The following is a 16,489-nucleotide window of genomic DNA, read 5'->3' on the forward strand; positions in this document are numbered from 1 at the left end:
CTATTTTCATTATTTCGGGGAAAAAAACTGCCTTTTACAAACAAATTCAGTATACATTACTTATGAGAGGTATTGCATTTCAAAACAGTTGCTAAAACATTGTTGCTCTGTTCTGTTCTCTATTTTAATGTTGCTTTCATTGTATTTCATTTATTTCAGTTGTTTGCTGTAATATACTTTGACCCTTGCTCAACTGAGCAGTTTATCCTCTATATTCCAAAGTTCAAAATGTGTTCATTTACAAAAACTAAAATTATATATATTATGGTAAATCAATCAATCAAGAAATAAAGCTAATATTTAAAGTCACAGAGGATGAAGCAGAATGTGATGACCAAAACAAAGAAATCCATGCATTCCTAAGAACAGCAAAGGGCAGTGTACACAATATTATATTTAAGGTCTCAATAAATGGAAGGTCCAGAATTTTTATCCTATGCTTCTAAACTGTATCATGGCACTTCCAAAACTCACTATTGAATATGGCTAAGCATTATCTTTGTTAGAGTTTCAGCAGCAATATAGAAAGAACTTTTGTCTGCCCCTCCTGGACATGGAAAGTGCTGAGGCTGGGATTTTTGAAAACCAGAAATGATTAACTATTAAGATAAATATCTTGTTCTTCCAAAGACTTTTGCAATACAATAATACCTTACGTAAAAACAGTAAACATAACTCTTAAGAATAGTTGCAAAAATTCATTGAGGCAATGCTATGTCCCAGGAGTTAGATTTGGTCCAGAACCAATTACAACATGAAGATCTTTTATGTGCTTTTCTCATTCCTTTTCCTTGCATTCCTTCTTGAACCAGGTAAAAAACTAACTTAATGATTATTTAGAAAGGACTGATAATTCTGTTCTAAAAAAGTATGATTATCTTTGAAAGCAGGCTAATCTACTACATATTTCTTGGGTCCATCATTTAATCCAAGGCCAGAATTTACACAAGTTTAAGGAATTTAAATTAAATCTTCATCTTTTAGCTAGAAATATCTCAATCATTAGGACCTTTTTATTTTACAGAAATAGTTATGAGGGTTGGAATATGAATGTCAATGCTGCTAACATTGGATGTTCTTGCTTGACAATATATAAAGATGCAAACATTTCCTATTTAACATGTGTATTACTTTTAGAGCTAAAAGAGATGGTGCTGGAAGGGAGGGGGGAGAATGTGCTGGGGATTAGTTAGCCATAACAATATCTCAGTAGAGTATTCTTCAAGGTTAGTTGTAATAAGAGGAGGTAATGGGAGAGAAAGTTCACACTTCAAACTAATTGGAGAATGTGATTAATGACTGTTAAATGAAGGAGTGAGTTATGCTTTGCTTCTGTGTGTTGGGGGAGGAGAATTCAGATTTTGACTTCTCTATGTACATGCCGAAGCTATATTGCAAATTAAAGATTCTTTAAGGTAAACAATGCCTCAAAGTCCTTTGAAGAGCTTCTTCATTCGGAACCATGACAATGAACAATCTGAACTTCCAAATATCTGAAAAATATATCATTGATTTTTTTCTCAATTAAAACTAGAGTTCCAATATAACATACGCGCAACAAAAAGGAACTAGAAAACCAACATATTGATTCACTATTTATATCCTATTTGAATAAAGAAAAAAAAAGATACTAGAGTAAGTAAAGAAAAAAATAGAGAGGAAAATCAGGCCCTGCAGTTCAAAGAAAATTATCCATTTTTACCCAAAATTTAATACCTACTAGAAACAGCAACCCCTTTATGGATTACTGCCTTGTTGTGGCAAAGGGGCTTGCGTAACTCAATGAAGCTATAAGCTATGCTGTGCAGGGCCACCCAAGACAGACAGGTTATAGCAGAGAGTTCTGACAAAATGTGATCCACTGGAGAAGGAAATGGCAAACCACTCCAGTATCTTTGCCATGAAAACCCCATGGACAGTACTAAAAGGCAAAAAGATATGACGCTGGAAGATGAGCCCCTCAGGTCGGAAGGTGTCCAATATGCTACTGGGGAAGAGCAGAGGGCTAGTACTAGTAGCACCAGAAAGAATGAAGCGACCGGGCCAAAGCCGAAAGGACGCTCAGCTGTGGATATATCTGGTGGTGAAAGGAAAGTCCGATGCTGTAAAGATTTTTTCTCCATAGGAACCTGGAATGTAAGATCCATGAATCAAGGCAAGCTAGACGTAGTCAAAAAAGAGATGACAAGACTGAACATCGACATCTTAGGAATCAGCGAACTAAAATGGACAGGAATGGGTGAATTTAACTCAGATGACCATCAGGTATACTACTGTGGGCAAGAATCCCTCAGAAGAAATGGAGTAGCCTTCATAGTCAATAAAAGAATAGGAAAAGCAATACTGGGATACAATCCTCAAAATGACAGAATGATCTCAATTCGAATCCAAGGCAAACCATTCAATATCACAGTAGTCCAAATCTATGCCCCAACCACTGGTGCTGAAGAGGATGAAATTGACCGGTTCTATGAAGCCCTACAGCACCTTATAGAATTAACACCAAAAAATGATGTCCTTATCATCATGGGGGATTGGAATGCTAAGGTAGGAAGCCAAAAGATAACCGGAATAACAGGCAAGTTTGGCCTTGGAGTACAAAATGAAGCAGGGCACAGGCTAATAGAATTTTGTCAAGAGAATACGATGGTCATAACAAACACTCTTTTTCAACAACCCAAGAGACGGCTCTACACATGGACATCACCAGACGGTCAACATAGAAATCAGATTGACTATGTGCTCTGCAGCCAAAGATGGAGAAGCTCTATACAGTCAGTAAAAACAAGACCAGGAGCTGACTGTGGCTCAGATCATGAGCTTCTTGTTGCAAAATTTAGGCTTAAATTGAAAAAAGTAGGAAAAGCACTAGGCCACTCAGGTATGAACTAAATCATATTCCTGATGAATATACAGTAGAGGTGACAAATAGATTTAAGGAACTGGATCTGATAGACAGAGTGCCTGAAGAACTATGGATGGAAGTTCGCAACATTGTACAAGAGGTAGCAACTAAAACCATCCCAAAGAAAAAGAAATGCAAGAAAGCAAAATGGCTGTCTGAGGAAGCTTTGCAAATAGCTGAGGAAAGAAGGGAAGCGAAAGGCAAAGGAGAAAGAGAAAGATACACCCAATTGAATGCAGAACTCCAGAGAGTAGCTAGAAGAGATAAGAATGCCTTCTTAAATGAACAGTGCAAAGAAATAGAAGAAAACAACAGAATAGGGAGGACCAGAGATCTCTTCAAGAAAATTGGAGATATGAAGGGAACGTTTCATGCAAAGATGGGCATGATAAAGGACCAAAATGGCAGAGACCTAACAGAGGCAGAAGAGATTAAGAAGAGATGGCAAAACTACACAGAAGAACTATACAAGAATGAGCTTAACATCCCAGATAACCACAATGAGATGGTCACTGACCTCGAACCAGACATCCTAGAATGTGAAGTGAAATGGGCCTTAGAAAATCTGAGCAACAACAAAGCTAGTGGAGGTGACAGTATTCCAGCTGAGCTATTCAAAATCTTAAAAGACGATGCAGTAAAAGTGCTACACTCAATTTGCCAGCAAATTTGGAAAACTCAACAGTGGCCACAGGATTGGAAAAGGTCAGTTTACATTCCAATTCCAAAGAAAGGCAATGCCAAAGAATGTTCAAACTATCGCACCATTGCACTCATTTCACATGCTAGTAAAGTTATGCTTAAAATCCTACAAGCTAGACTCCAGCAGTATGTGGATCGAGAACTACCAGAAGTACAGGCAGGATTTCGAAGAGGCAGAGGAACTAGAGATCAAATTGCCAACATACGCTGGATCATGGAGAAAGCTAGGGAGTTCCAGAAAAACATCTACTTCTGCTTCATTGACTATGCAAAAGCCTTTGATTGTGTGGATCACAACAAATTGTGGCAAGTTCTTAAAGAGATGGGAGTACCAGACCATCTCATTTGTCTCTTGAGAAACCTATATGCGGGTCAAGAAGCAACAGTGAGAACCGAACACGGAACCACTGATTGGTTCAAAATTGGAAAAGGAGTCCGGCAAGGCTGTATACTGTCGCCCTGCCTATTTAACTTATATGCAGAGCACATCATGAGAAAGGCAGGGCTAGATGAATCAAAAGTTGGAATTAAGATTGCCGGGAGAAATATCAACAACCTAAGATATGCAGATGATACCACTCTAATGGCAGAAAGTGAAGAGGAACTAAAGAGCCTCTTGATGCGGGTGAAGAAGGAGAGTGCAAAAGTTGGCTTGAAACTCAACATTAAGAAAACCAAAATCATGGCATCCGGCCCTCTCAATTCCTGGCAAATAGATGGGGAAGAAATGGAGGTAGTGACAGATTTTATTTTTCTGGGCTCCAAGATCACCTCAGATGGGGACTGCAGCCAAGAAATTAAAAGACGCTTGCTCCTGGGGAGGAAAGCTATGGCAAATCTAGACAGCATACTAAAAAGCAGAGACATCACCCTGCCAACAAAAGTGCGTATAGTCCAGGCCATGGTTTTCCCAGTTGCAATGTATGGCTGTGAAAGTTGGACCATAAGAAAGGCTGAGCGCAAAAGAATTGAGGCCTTTGAACTATGGTGCTGGAGAAGACTCCTGCGAGTCCCTTGAACTGCAAGGCGTTCAAACCGGTCAGTCCTAGAAGAGATCAACCCCGACTGCTCTTTAGAAGGCCAGATCCTGAAATTGAAACTCAAGTACTTTGGCCACCTAATGAGAAGGAAGGACTCACTGGAGAAGAGCCTAATGCTGGGAAAGATTGAGGGAAATAGAAGAAGGGGACGCCAGAGAATGAGATGGCTGGATGGAGTCACTGAAGCAGTAGGTATGAATTTAAATGGACTCCAGAAGATGGTAGAGGGCAGGAACACCTGGAGGAACGTTGTCCATGGGATCACGATGGGTCGGACACGACTTTGCAATTAACAACAACAACAACAACAACAGAAACAGCAAGTTTAACCCAAGATTATTTCCTAGAAATCAAGAATTCATTGTAATAGCGGGGAGAGAGATATCAAAGCAATGATAATTTTCTATTATCATTATTACTGTGTATATATCACTATTACAAGCTGGGGATATATAGTTTGTGCAAACAGAGATGAGGCTCTGAATGTTATCTATCATACCATCAGTGACTTACAAACTATTTACTCCGATGGTACTTTTATTGTATTTGGTGATTTTAATCAAGTTGGTTTGAAATCTACTCTCTCCCATTGCCATTAATATGTGGACTTTGCAACCAGAGGGAGGAATATACTGGATGTTGCTTATTCTAACATCAAGAATGCATTCAAAGCTATCCCCCTCCCTCACCTGGGCTCTTCTGACCATCTCTTGATGCTGCTTATGGACTTCAACTTATTCTATCACTTCTTCTCTATTAGTAAGAATTACGTTCATTATAGCTTTTCCTCAAGTTCGCTTCTCTACATTTTGGATGACAAAGTTATCAGCTAGGTTGATGAGGAATTTGTTTGATCTGCTTGCTGCAGGGTTTATCTTCCAGTTGATATCAGGGTAGTTAAAGTCTCCCATTACTACTTGGTATATTTCCTACATACATTTGTTAATTGTTTAGCAAAAAGTTCATCTTGGATGGCCTGTAGTATATGCCTATACCAATGTTATATTTTTTCCCCTTTTATATTGAACCATATGGATTCTGGAGGTTTTCATTCTTGGTTTTGTGGTTTTCTGTAGAGATGTGATGATCTTTTATATATAATGCAACTCCACCTCCTCTTTTGTTAGGTTTTGTTATTTCCTACATTCATTTGTTAATTGTTTAGCAAAAAGTTCATCTATTTCATCTTGGTTGGGTGGGCTGTAGTATATGGCTATAGCAATGATATACTTTTATATATATATATTGAACCATATGGATTCTAGGAGGTTTTCATTCTTGGTTTCATTCTTTGTGGATTTCTGTAGAGATATAATCATTTTTTATATATAATGCAACTTCACCTTCTCTTTTGAATAGTTTGTATCCTTCCATCAGTACACTCCAGTCATGAGTTTCATCCCACCATGTTTTAGTAATGGCAACTATATCGTTTTTACTTTCATGTACTAGTAGTTCAAGCTCACCCTGTTTGTTCCCTAAACTTTGAACATTTGTGTATAGGCATTTGAGTCTTTTATGAGTCTTAGTTATGTTTCTTATATCTCCTACTTTGTATCTGGGTTTTCCATCCTTTCTATTACTCTCTACTTCAATGTGTTTTCAATTTTCCTTTTCTTATTTCTCTTTACTCCCTACCTCCTTATATGATTGGTTATCTACTGATTTTTGCTTTGAATTACGTTCTAAAGGTCATGAAGATTGGCCTTCCTCCCTCCTCAATCTTAGTTTAAAGCCTTTCTGATAAGATGACCCAGTTGTTTTTTCAAATATATATAGTTCTTGTGAAGTTCACTCCATTCCTTGCCAGTAGCCCTTCATTAAGGTAATGTAGACCATGGTCTAGGAAATCAAAGTTCTCTTGATGACACCAATTTTTAAGCCAGTGGTTCATTTCTAAAATCCTTTGCTCCCTCATCTGATGTTGGCCTTTTGTTGGAAGTATAGATGGAAACACTATTTGAGCTCCTAATTTTTTAATTTTCTTCCCTAACTGTTCATAATCTCTTACACTGGTTTTAGATTCATTGTTGAGTCATTGTGTTGGAATATTCATAAGCAGGAAGAGTCATGTGGTAACTCAGTCAGCCAACGTGAAGAAAGTGCTACTGAGTCTGTGCAAATAGGGTATTGAGTTAAGAGCTGGATTCTTCCAGTCTTATTTTGTCTCTGTATCTCTCTGTAAGAAGTCTTCATTTGTGCTATGTTGCTGTAAAGAAGAATGTATGGTATTGTAAATATTTTGATATAAATATAAAGAAGTTATTTTGAATCAGCTAAATGCAGTCAGTTGTGAGAGCTTCTGATTTATTTTTTCACCAACAGAGAAATTAAAATTCTCTAACACATTGGTCACCATATGTAGGAGAAGAAAGAATATACAATATTTTTTTGCTTTAACTCAATTGAAGGCTTTAATTGCCAATGCTACCCAACCAAACTAAGTAATTCTTTATAAGAAATCTTATCCAAATTTACTCCCCTGGATACTCCCTCTCTCACGTGTCCAGGAATCCCCCAAATTGGAATTTTATAATTTAACCTATAATAATACTTCTTCCAGACATGCAACAAGGCACTTCTCAAAATATACATCTTTTGGTAGATTTCTCTGCTTCGCAATCCATGAATTAACTCTGAAATTTTTTTCAATAGCTCTCAGCATTTCTTCAATTCCACATCCCAAAATGGATGCTAATTCTGCAGCAATCTCTTCTTTCAAATTCTCTTGCACATTTTCCTTCAACCCTCTTATTCTCAAAGCAAACTCCATATCTCTGTATTGTGACATTATAATTTCATTCTGTGCTGCATCCACATTATTTTCAATTCTTTCAATTCTTCTTTCCAATCTTTCAACATTTCCAGTTACCTCATCCACCCTATCGTCTAGTCTTTCTACATGGGCCGCAAGCCCCCGAAGAGCCAACAGAATATCTTCCCTCATCTGATGATTTTTCTGCTCCAAAAGCTCTTCTGTCTCAAACCTAATCTTTTGTATAGCTTTCTCCAAAGAATCCTGGACAACATTCTGTATGTCTTTAAGTGTGAATGCTGGAGGTGGAAAGGGTGGTGGAGACTTTGGCTTAGTTTGCTGTGTAGATTGTGTTACTGGAGAAAAATTGAAACTTTAGGCAGAGAAGAAATTCCAGGGCATTTTGAAGCCATTTTAAGAAAAAGAAAAAAAAGAGATGAAGAAAAAAAGAAAAGAAAAAAATTCACTTCTTATAACAAATTAAAATAAAGGGTTATTAAAAACAACTCATTATTGAAACTTTGTTGCCAAGTAAAAGTGAAAGTCTTCAGAAAAAGAAACAGGATTCCTCCGCCATTTTTTTCTTTCACTCCCTTTGTTAGAATAATTAACTGGAGAAGAAATTAATTCTTTCTTGAGTTAAAGTAAAAATTCAAAGTCACAATTCAAATCCTCCTGAACAACTCTGTCTGCTTTTAGATTTTACTCACAGTTCTCTTTAAGCAGCAGATGGGGAAGCTGCATCTGGCTTCATTCCAAAGAACAAAGGCTTCCTGGAATGCAGAGACAATCCAGACTCCGAAGGAGCTCTCACCCTTCATCTCCCTCCCAAAAAAAGCTTTGGGAGGCTAGAGGAGCTCAACTTGTATCTGGAAATACTCACCTTCCTCCCTTTGCCCAGGAGGAAGTTTCCAAGCCGCAAAACATCTGATTGTCGCTGTCTTGCCAGCTTTCACACATTTCCAAGACGGGAGGCTAAGAGAAAAGCCTCCATCAGTGCAGCAAACACCACAGGAAGTCAAGTTATGCACTTATTTTTATTAAAAAAAATTATTTTTTTCCATTTGTACATTATAAAAAATACAATTTTAAAATAACATAAATTCTTAACCATTGGTACGACCTGCCCATTCCCCCCAGGCTGCATCCACCCTCTCTTAAAACTTCCCTCCACTATCTCTCCTCCCCTCCTACTCTCTTCCCCTCCCCCTCTCCTCTTACTGTCCTACTTCTTCTCTACACCTTCTTCTCCTCTCATGCCTATCAAACCCATGAACGCAGCATAGGGGAACTGCCCAGACCGCATCCTTCTATAAGCAACTATTATCTATATTACCCTTACCCCCCCCCCACTCTTCCACCCTCCCACCCCCAATCCCCCTCCCTTCACTTCCCAGAGCAGAATACAGGGTTAATAATAATGAAATTTACAGTAAAAAGAAAAAAAGAAAAAAAAAGGAAAAAAACACAGAAAAAAGAAAAAAAGGAAAAGAAAAAAGAAAATATCATACTTAACCTTTAACTCCAATAACCTCTAAACAATTCTCTATAATATTTACTATAAAATTCATTCATAAAATAAATTAAACTTTTTAGTTCCATACTTTTTCTGAATATAATCTATCCATCTTCTCCATAGTAATATATCTTTCTTGTGTATGATCCTTTAAATAAGCAGAAATTTTTGCCATTTCTGCGAAACTAGAAACTTTAAATATCCATTCTTCTAAAGTAGGCAAAGAATTTTTCTTCCAATATAAACCTACTAATAACCTTGCTGCAGTTAATAAATTCAACATTAAAATCGTTTCTTTGTCATTTAAATCCACAAAAATACCCAGTATAAAATAGTTGAGGAGTAAACTTTATCTTCCTTCTAAAAATCTTTTGAATGTTCCACCAAATCATAATCCAAAAGGCCTTTACCTTTCTACAATTCCACCAAATGTGAAAGTATGTCGCATCTTTATTAGCACATCTCCAACATTTGGGCTGTATATTAGGATACATACAAGATAATTTTTTAGAATCTAAATGCCATCTGTAAAACATTTTATAAAAATTTTCCCTCAAATTTTGAGCTTGTGTAAATTTAACATTTCTAATCCAGATTGTCTCCCATAAATCCAATGAAATCGGTTCCTGTATATTCTGAGTCCATTTAATCATACAATCTTTGACCAATTCTGTTTCCGAATCTAACTCTAATAAAACATTATAAATTCTTTTTATATGAGCCTGACTCTGGTTTTTAATCTGAATAACCAATTGTTTATCTTCTAGTGTTATTCCCTCTTTCTTATCTACAGTCCACCTGTCCACCATTTGTAAGTATTGAAACCATGACTGTAGAATATTTTGCTGCCTTAATACATCTAGGGATTTCAAATGCCAATTCGAACCAGAGCAAATTAACAATTCTTTATACGAGATTTTGTCAAAATTTGTCCCCTTAGAAGTTCCCTCAATTGCATGTCTAGGAATCCCCCAGATAGGTATTTTATAATTTAATCTATAATAATACTTCTTCCAAACACGAAGTAAAGCATTCCTCAAAATATGTGATTTAAAAGTCCGATCAACTTTCTTATTAAAAATTAAATATGCATGCCAACCATATATTAAATCCCAACCTTCCAAAAAAAGAATATCCATATTTGTTAAGTTAAGCCAATCACTTAACCAAGTTAGGGCGGCTGCATCATAATATAATTTCAAATTAGGTGCCTTAAGTCCCCCTCTTTCTCGAGCATCCTGTAACATCTTAAATTTAACCCTTGGTTTCTTCCCGGCCCATATAAAATTATTGATACCCTTTTGCCATTCCTCCAAATTTGCCTCTTTTTTAAGAATAGGTATCATCTGAAACAAAAAAAGAAACTTTGGTAGAACATTCATTTTTACAGCTGAAATTCTCCCCAACAATGACAATTGCAATTTTTTCCAATCTCTTAAATCCTTTTGGACTTTTGCCCATAGTGGTTCATAATTGTTCTTATACAATTTTCCATTTGAAGCAGTTAGATATACTCCCAAATATTTAACCTTTTTTACCATCTGAAAACCTGTGGCTTTAATCAAACTTTCCCTATCTTTAACTGACATATTCTTAGATAATATCTTAGTCTTATAATTATTAACTTTAAAACCAGAAACATTCCCATACTGTGTTATAAGTTCTAATAAACCATCAATCGCCTGATTTGGTTGTTCCAAAATTAAAACCAAATCATCCGCAAATGCCCGCAATTTATACTCATTTTTTCTTATCTTTACACCCTTAATTAACTTTGATTCCCGAATCTGAATCAATAAAATTTCCAATGTTAAAACAAATAACAATGGGGATAATGGACATCCTTGTCTTGTCCCTTTTTGAATATTAAAATTCTCAGTCAATCCCCCATTTACAACAATTTGTGCAGATTGCTGCTGATATATAGCTTTAAGTGCATGTAAAAAATTATCCCCAAAATTCATTTTCTCTACCAAAGAAAATAAAAATTGCCAGTCCAATTGATCAAAAGCTTTTTCAGCATCCAAAAAGATAAAAGCCACAGGAATCTGATTATTCTTATCCAAGTACTCAATTAAGTTAATAATTTGTCTAACATTATGTTTCATATATCTCCCTGTTATAAATCCTGCTTGATCACTATGAATCAAGTCTTTCATAACCTGCATTAGTCTATTTGCCAAAATTTTTGTAAAGATCTTATAATCAACCTTCAATAATGAAATTGGCCTATAATTCTTAGGCTCTGTAAGATCCTGATCTTCCTTCGGAATCAGTGATATAAAGGCTCTTTTCCAAGAAGGAGGAACTTGCATACCCAACAAAATACTATTAAAGTGTTCCTTTAATGGCTCTATCATTTCTTCAGATAAGATCTTATAATACCTAGAAGTCAGTCCATCTGTTCCAGGAGACTTTCCAACCTTTAACTGCTTAATAGCTAAACCAATTTCCTCCACAGTAATTAAACTATTCATCCCATTTTGTTGTTCCTTTGAAAGTCTAGGAAAATGTACTGATTGTAAATATTTATCTATATCCAAACCCCTTATATTATCACTTGAATATAATTTTGTGTAAAAGTCCAAAAAGCTTTTTCTAATCAAATCTTGCTGAAAAACCTCAGTACCTTTATATTTTACTTTCTCTATAATTCTAGCTTTCTGTTTCTTTCGTAACTGATAAGCCAACCACCTCCCAGGCTTATTCGCATTGCAAAAAGTATTATGTCTCATATACGACAGATTGGTAGCCACCTGATCTGCCATCAACATGTTAAATTGTTCCTTAAGCATCTTTATGGATACCTTTAAATTATTATCAGTAGGGTTAAGAACCAACTCTTGTTCTTTTGATTTGATCTCTTCTTCTATTTCTCTACGTCTTTGTGACCCCTTTTCCCTAAAAACTTTATTCAATTGAATCAGAATTCCCCTCATATATGCTTTACTAGCGTCCCACACCATAGACATCGATGTTCCCTTATTCATATTTATAGTAAAAAAGTCCTTTAAATGTTCTTTACACTTTTGTACGAACTCCTCCCGATTAAATAAGTTCTCATTCAGTCTCCAGGATCTTCTGTTCCCATCTTCCAAATATAACTCCATCCACACAGGACTATGATCTGACAAAAGAGATTGTTTTCGATTAGATGCTGTTATACTGCATCAGCTACCACACCAGTTAGTAATTTGAAAGTTGTTGGTAAGCAAGTAATTGACCTGTAGTTGCCTGGTGTTGCCCCTTTTGCTGGATTTTTCATTATTAGGTAGGTTTTCCCAGTTGTTAGCCACTTTTCAATTTCTCCTCCTTGTAGTATATTGTTGAACTGCTTGGAATGAGTGGGTGTATAACAATTAGATGTTTCAACCAAAACCCATGCAGCTCATCTTCACCTGGTGCTGACCAATTTTTGATTTTCCTTGCTCTTTTTTCTACCACTTTTGTTGTTATTACTAGTTCTTTCATTTCAACTTCTGTTTTATTTACATCCACCTCTTTTAACCAAGCCGCATCCTTGTTGTATTTCTTTGGGTTATCCCATATCTGCTTCCAGAACTGCACTGTTTCTTCCTTGTCAGGTACTGACTGATTCATTGCAGTTTCTCCATTGATGGATTGGTAGAAACGTTTCTGATTGGATTGAAATTGGGGGTTCTGCCTATAGTTTGCAATTCGAGCTTATATCTACTGATTTTCCTGGCTATAGCTGTTATTTGTTGCTTTATTATTTCCAGTGCTTCCTTCATCTTCCTTGTTTCTAAGTGGTATTTCTTGATGAGGTATTCTTTGGTTATAGATCATCGCACAGTCAGCCAGATGTTCAAACTGGATTTGGCATTTTGTCTACCTATCTAGTCCTTACCCAGGACCTGGGATAGGCAGATGTGGATGTTTGATGGTATTACAGATATCGTCGCAGAATGGAAGCAGTTCCTAGTAAGGCCGCCTTTTGCAATTGACTAATAGCGAATTTGTCAATGCCAATGGTGTTCAAGTGGTGCTCCAGTTGTTTTGGGATTGCACCCAAGGAGCCTATTACTATTGCTACTACCCTTGCTTGCTTTTGCCACCATTGTTGCTACTTTGTTATGCTGCTGCTTGTAGTCAGTCTGTGCAATCTTCTTGCAACAGCTTACCAAGTGGTCCACTGTTCCTTCTTCTTCTTCTTCTTCTTCTTCTTCTTCTTCTTCTTCTTCTTCTTCTTCTTCTTCTTATTCTTCTTCTTCTTCTTCTTATTCTTCTTCTTCTTCTTCTTCTTCTTCTTCTTCTTCTTCTTCTTCTTCTTCTTCTTCTTCTTCTTCTTCTTATTCTTCTTCTTCTTCTTCTTCTTCTTATTATTATTATTATTATTATTATTATTATTATTATTATTATTATTATTATTATTATTATTATTATTATTATTATGTCTTGAAAGTTTATCCCTTTCTTCTCTGGCCTGGCCACTGGTGGGGTTTTCAGGTGCAATTTGCTGACCTGGGTGTTTAGCCATTGCTCAGCTGCTCTGTCGCTCTGCTCTCTGTCAGTGCTGGTCCACTGAGCTGCTCTCCTCTGCCACTTAGCTCTCCACAGCTGTTGTCCACTGTGATGTTCTCAGTCACTGGTCTGCTGCCAACTACCTCTGTTTCATTTCTGTTCAGTGGCCTCTGTTTGCACCTCACCACCTCTACTCAGTTGCCAGGCTGGATTACTGGGCCACCTCTCTGTCTCTCATCTGGGACACTGGCTGCCTCACAACTGGGTCATCTCTAAGTTGGAACATTTCCAAAATTTCCAAACTTTTCCAAAACCTCCAGTGATAGAGCACCCACACCTCTCAAGGCAAGCCATTCCACTGGTTAATTGTTGACATGTGAGGAGTTCTGGGAGTTCTGAGTCTCTTTTGGTCCCTTCTGTGGCTAATGTTGATGTTTCCCTCTTTATATAGTTTGTAATCTATAGTTTACAAAAAATATATTAAGAAATGACAGATGAATAAAATTTGAAAAGGAAAACAAAATCCCAGCAGAATAAATTTTGCATGCAAATAAATGTTTTAATTCCAAGTTTTCTTTCCAAGTCCCTCTTTTCCTCCATTCACTTTTTTCCCGCTCTGGGTGCAGTTCCATGTATGTTTAGCATTTTTTAAAAGCTTTTAAATAGTTTATTCAGGAAAGCCCCATTTCTGCATGCCTGTCTGCATACCTGCTTCAATAGCTTCTGACATTGTAGCTTCAATAGCCTCTGAAATTGTTTTCCCTCAACTGCCTCAATAGGTAAACACATCCCAGACAATTTTTCTCTGGGCCAGGATTGAGACTTGGCTTGATTTGAGATTTATTTGAGAGCAGCAGAAATGGATTAATCTGGTCAGATGAAACTGCCTGAACACATACACACACATTTTGCAGTGGTGGTGGTGTTATTAGAAGGAGAAATGTATGTAAATATCAAAATATCTTTACTCGACTTCCGGTGGCATTCAGCCACACCAATGGCGGCTTTCTTTTAGCCGTCCGCCCTGGGATTGCGTAAAAGCTTGCGGAGTCAGTGAAAATCAGCTGGTCCACAGCTTAAAATCTCTTTCCTTGGGAAAAGAGGAAGAGGAGAGCTTCTTGGGTAAAGGTAGAGCTCCCCTGGACCCCCACAATTTTAGGGAGGTCGGAGGGTAGAGCTCCCTTGGAGCCCGAGTTTAATTCCGCATTCCAGGTCATCTTTGTTCCGAAATTTAGGAACAAAGCTAGACGCTGCTTCCACATCTGCTTTTCAAATTAAGATTGTGAGTATTTAAAAGCAGACAGACCTGACCAGGAGAAATTAGATTTGTGATTATCTGGGACTTTAACTCCTGAAAAGTATCTTCTTCAATTTTTTTTCTTTTTGTTGTTTGAAGAAAAGAAAGGGAAAGTGACAGAAGTTAAAGATGGTGCTCGGCTTTCTTGTTTGATCTTTTGCAACAAAGTTAATAGACTATTCAATATATAAGGCAAGAACTTTCTTATTTGCTTTTGGATTGTATTTGCATTTTCTTTTTTTCATTTTATAAGACCGTGAATTTATAGAAATGGCTTCAAAACATTTGTTTCTTCGGTTCCTAAAGCTTCTATTTCCTCTCCGATAATGCAGACTGTTTCTCAACCTAAGCCAAAAACACCCCCTCTTCTCCTCCTCCACCTGCATTTTCACTAAAAGACTTACAAGAAGCTTTAAAAAAACTGACTTAGACATTAAAGAGGAGGTGGCTGACCTTTTGGATATTAAAATGGCTTTGGAGAGGGCTGCTATGGCAGAATTACTGGAAGAAAAGAACAAAGAAATGAGGGAGGATATAGTGTTTGCTTTTCAAGGACTAGCAGTGCATATTGAGAGGATTGATGACAGATTGGATGAAGTGATGGAAAACGCAGCAAAATTGGAAAGCAGAGTTGATGAGGTTGAGAATAAGATAGATTTGACACAGGATGAATTAATCATTTCACAGTATAGGGATATGGAATTTGCATTGCGTATTAGTGGCTTGAAAGAAAATCCGCAAGAAGATTTAAAAGAGTTAGTGGTCAAAGATATTGCTTTTAATTTGGGATGGAAACTGGAGGAAATTTGGGATGGGATCAAAAAAATTTTTAGAGTAAATTCATGGATTGCCAGACAAAGAAATCTACCTAGAGATGTGGTCATTTATTTTTCTAGAAGATTAATCCGTAATGAAATTGTACAAGCTTTCTACAAACAGAGGTTTCGAATTGCAGATCAAGATGTTATAATTTTAAAAGAAATACCTCCAAAAATTTTAAGAAAAAGAAAAGAATTCACTTTTTTATCTGAGGAGCTTAAACGACATCAAATCCAGTTCAGATGGGAAATTCCAGCTGGCATAGTGGTGAACTACTTAGGAATGCATTACAAATTAAATACAATTTAAAAGCAAAAGATTTTTATTCTTTCATTCTGAAGGTAGATTCGCCCTTATCTCTGCAAGCTAGTAAAACTGGAGAAGAGCAAACAGCTGGAGGTGCGATTTCTTTGATTGCTAAAGATTTACAAATGGAGTCTGCTGTACAGACATTGGAGATAAAAGAACAAAGAATGACTCGTGCAGCGCATAAACGCAGGGAAAAAGATCAAAAGCAGAAGGCTAGTGAAAAAATAGAAGGAACTATTGTTACAGAGCCTGTGGGAGGAGCAAGACCAAAGAGATCTTCTACAGCTGATCTTCAAGTTATGCTTCAAAGGCTTCAACCTGCCAGAAATGGCAAAGCTTCTGACATGGAATGTTAATGGCTTGAATTCACCACATAAAAGAAAAAAAGTATTTCATTATCTGAAACAATATAACAATGATGTAGTATGTTTGCAAGAGACCCATATAACTTTGAAGGATTCTAAGTATTTGATAAATTCTCGTTTAGGTTTGCACTTTATAGCTTCAGTCCCAGGAAAAAAAGGGGGAATTGTAATTTATGTGAAAAAAAAACTTATCAGCTAAATTAATTGATTCTGATTCTCAAGGAAGATATGTCATTATTGAGTTAGTATTACAAGGCAAGAAATTCCTTATTGTTGGATTATATGCTCCAAATCAGCAA

At 36.7% G+C, this 16,489-nt stretch overlaps 1 long non-coding RNA gene across 1 annotated transcript in view; it reads left to right on the top strand.

The window, feature by feature from the left end:
* Positions 1-681: 681 nt before the first annotated feature.
* Positions 682-16,489, top strand: part of LOC120309496 — a 42,274-nt gene continuing 26,466 nt past the window's right edge. The window contains exon 1 of the long non-coding RNA XR_005557098.1: positions 682-812. This is a non-coding gene — a long non-coding RNA (uncharacterized LOC120309496). The remainder of the gene's footprint in view (positions 813-16,489) is intronic.

The sequence above is a fragment of the Crotalus tigris genome, unplaced genomic scaffold, assembly GCF_016545835.1.
Source record: "Crotalus tigris isolate CLP2741 ecotype Arizona unplaced genomic scaffold, ASM1654583v1 scf7180000018026.535452, whole genome shotgun sequence".
Classification (NCBI taxonomy): Eukaryota; Metazoa; Chordata; class Lepidosauria; order Squamata; family Viperidae; genus Crotalus; species Crotalus tigris.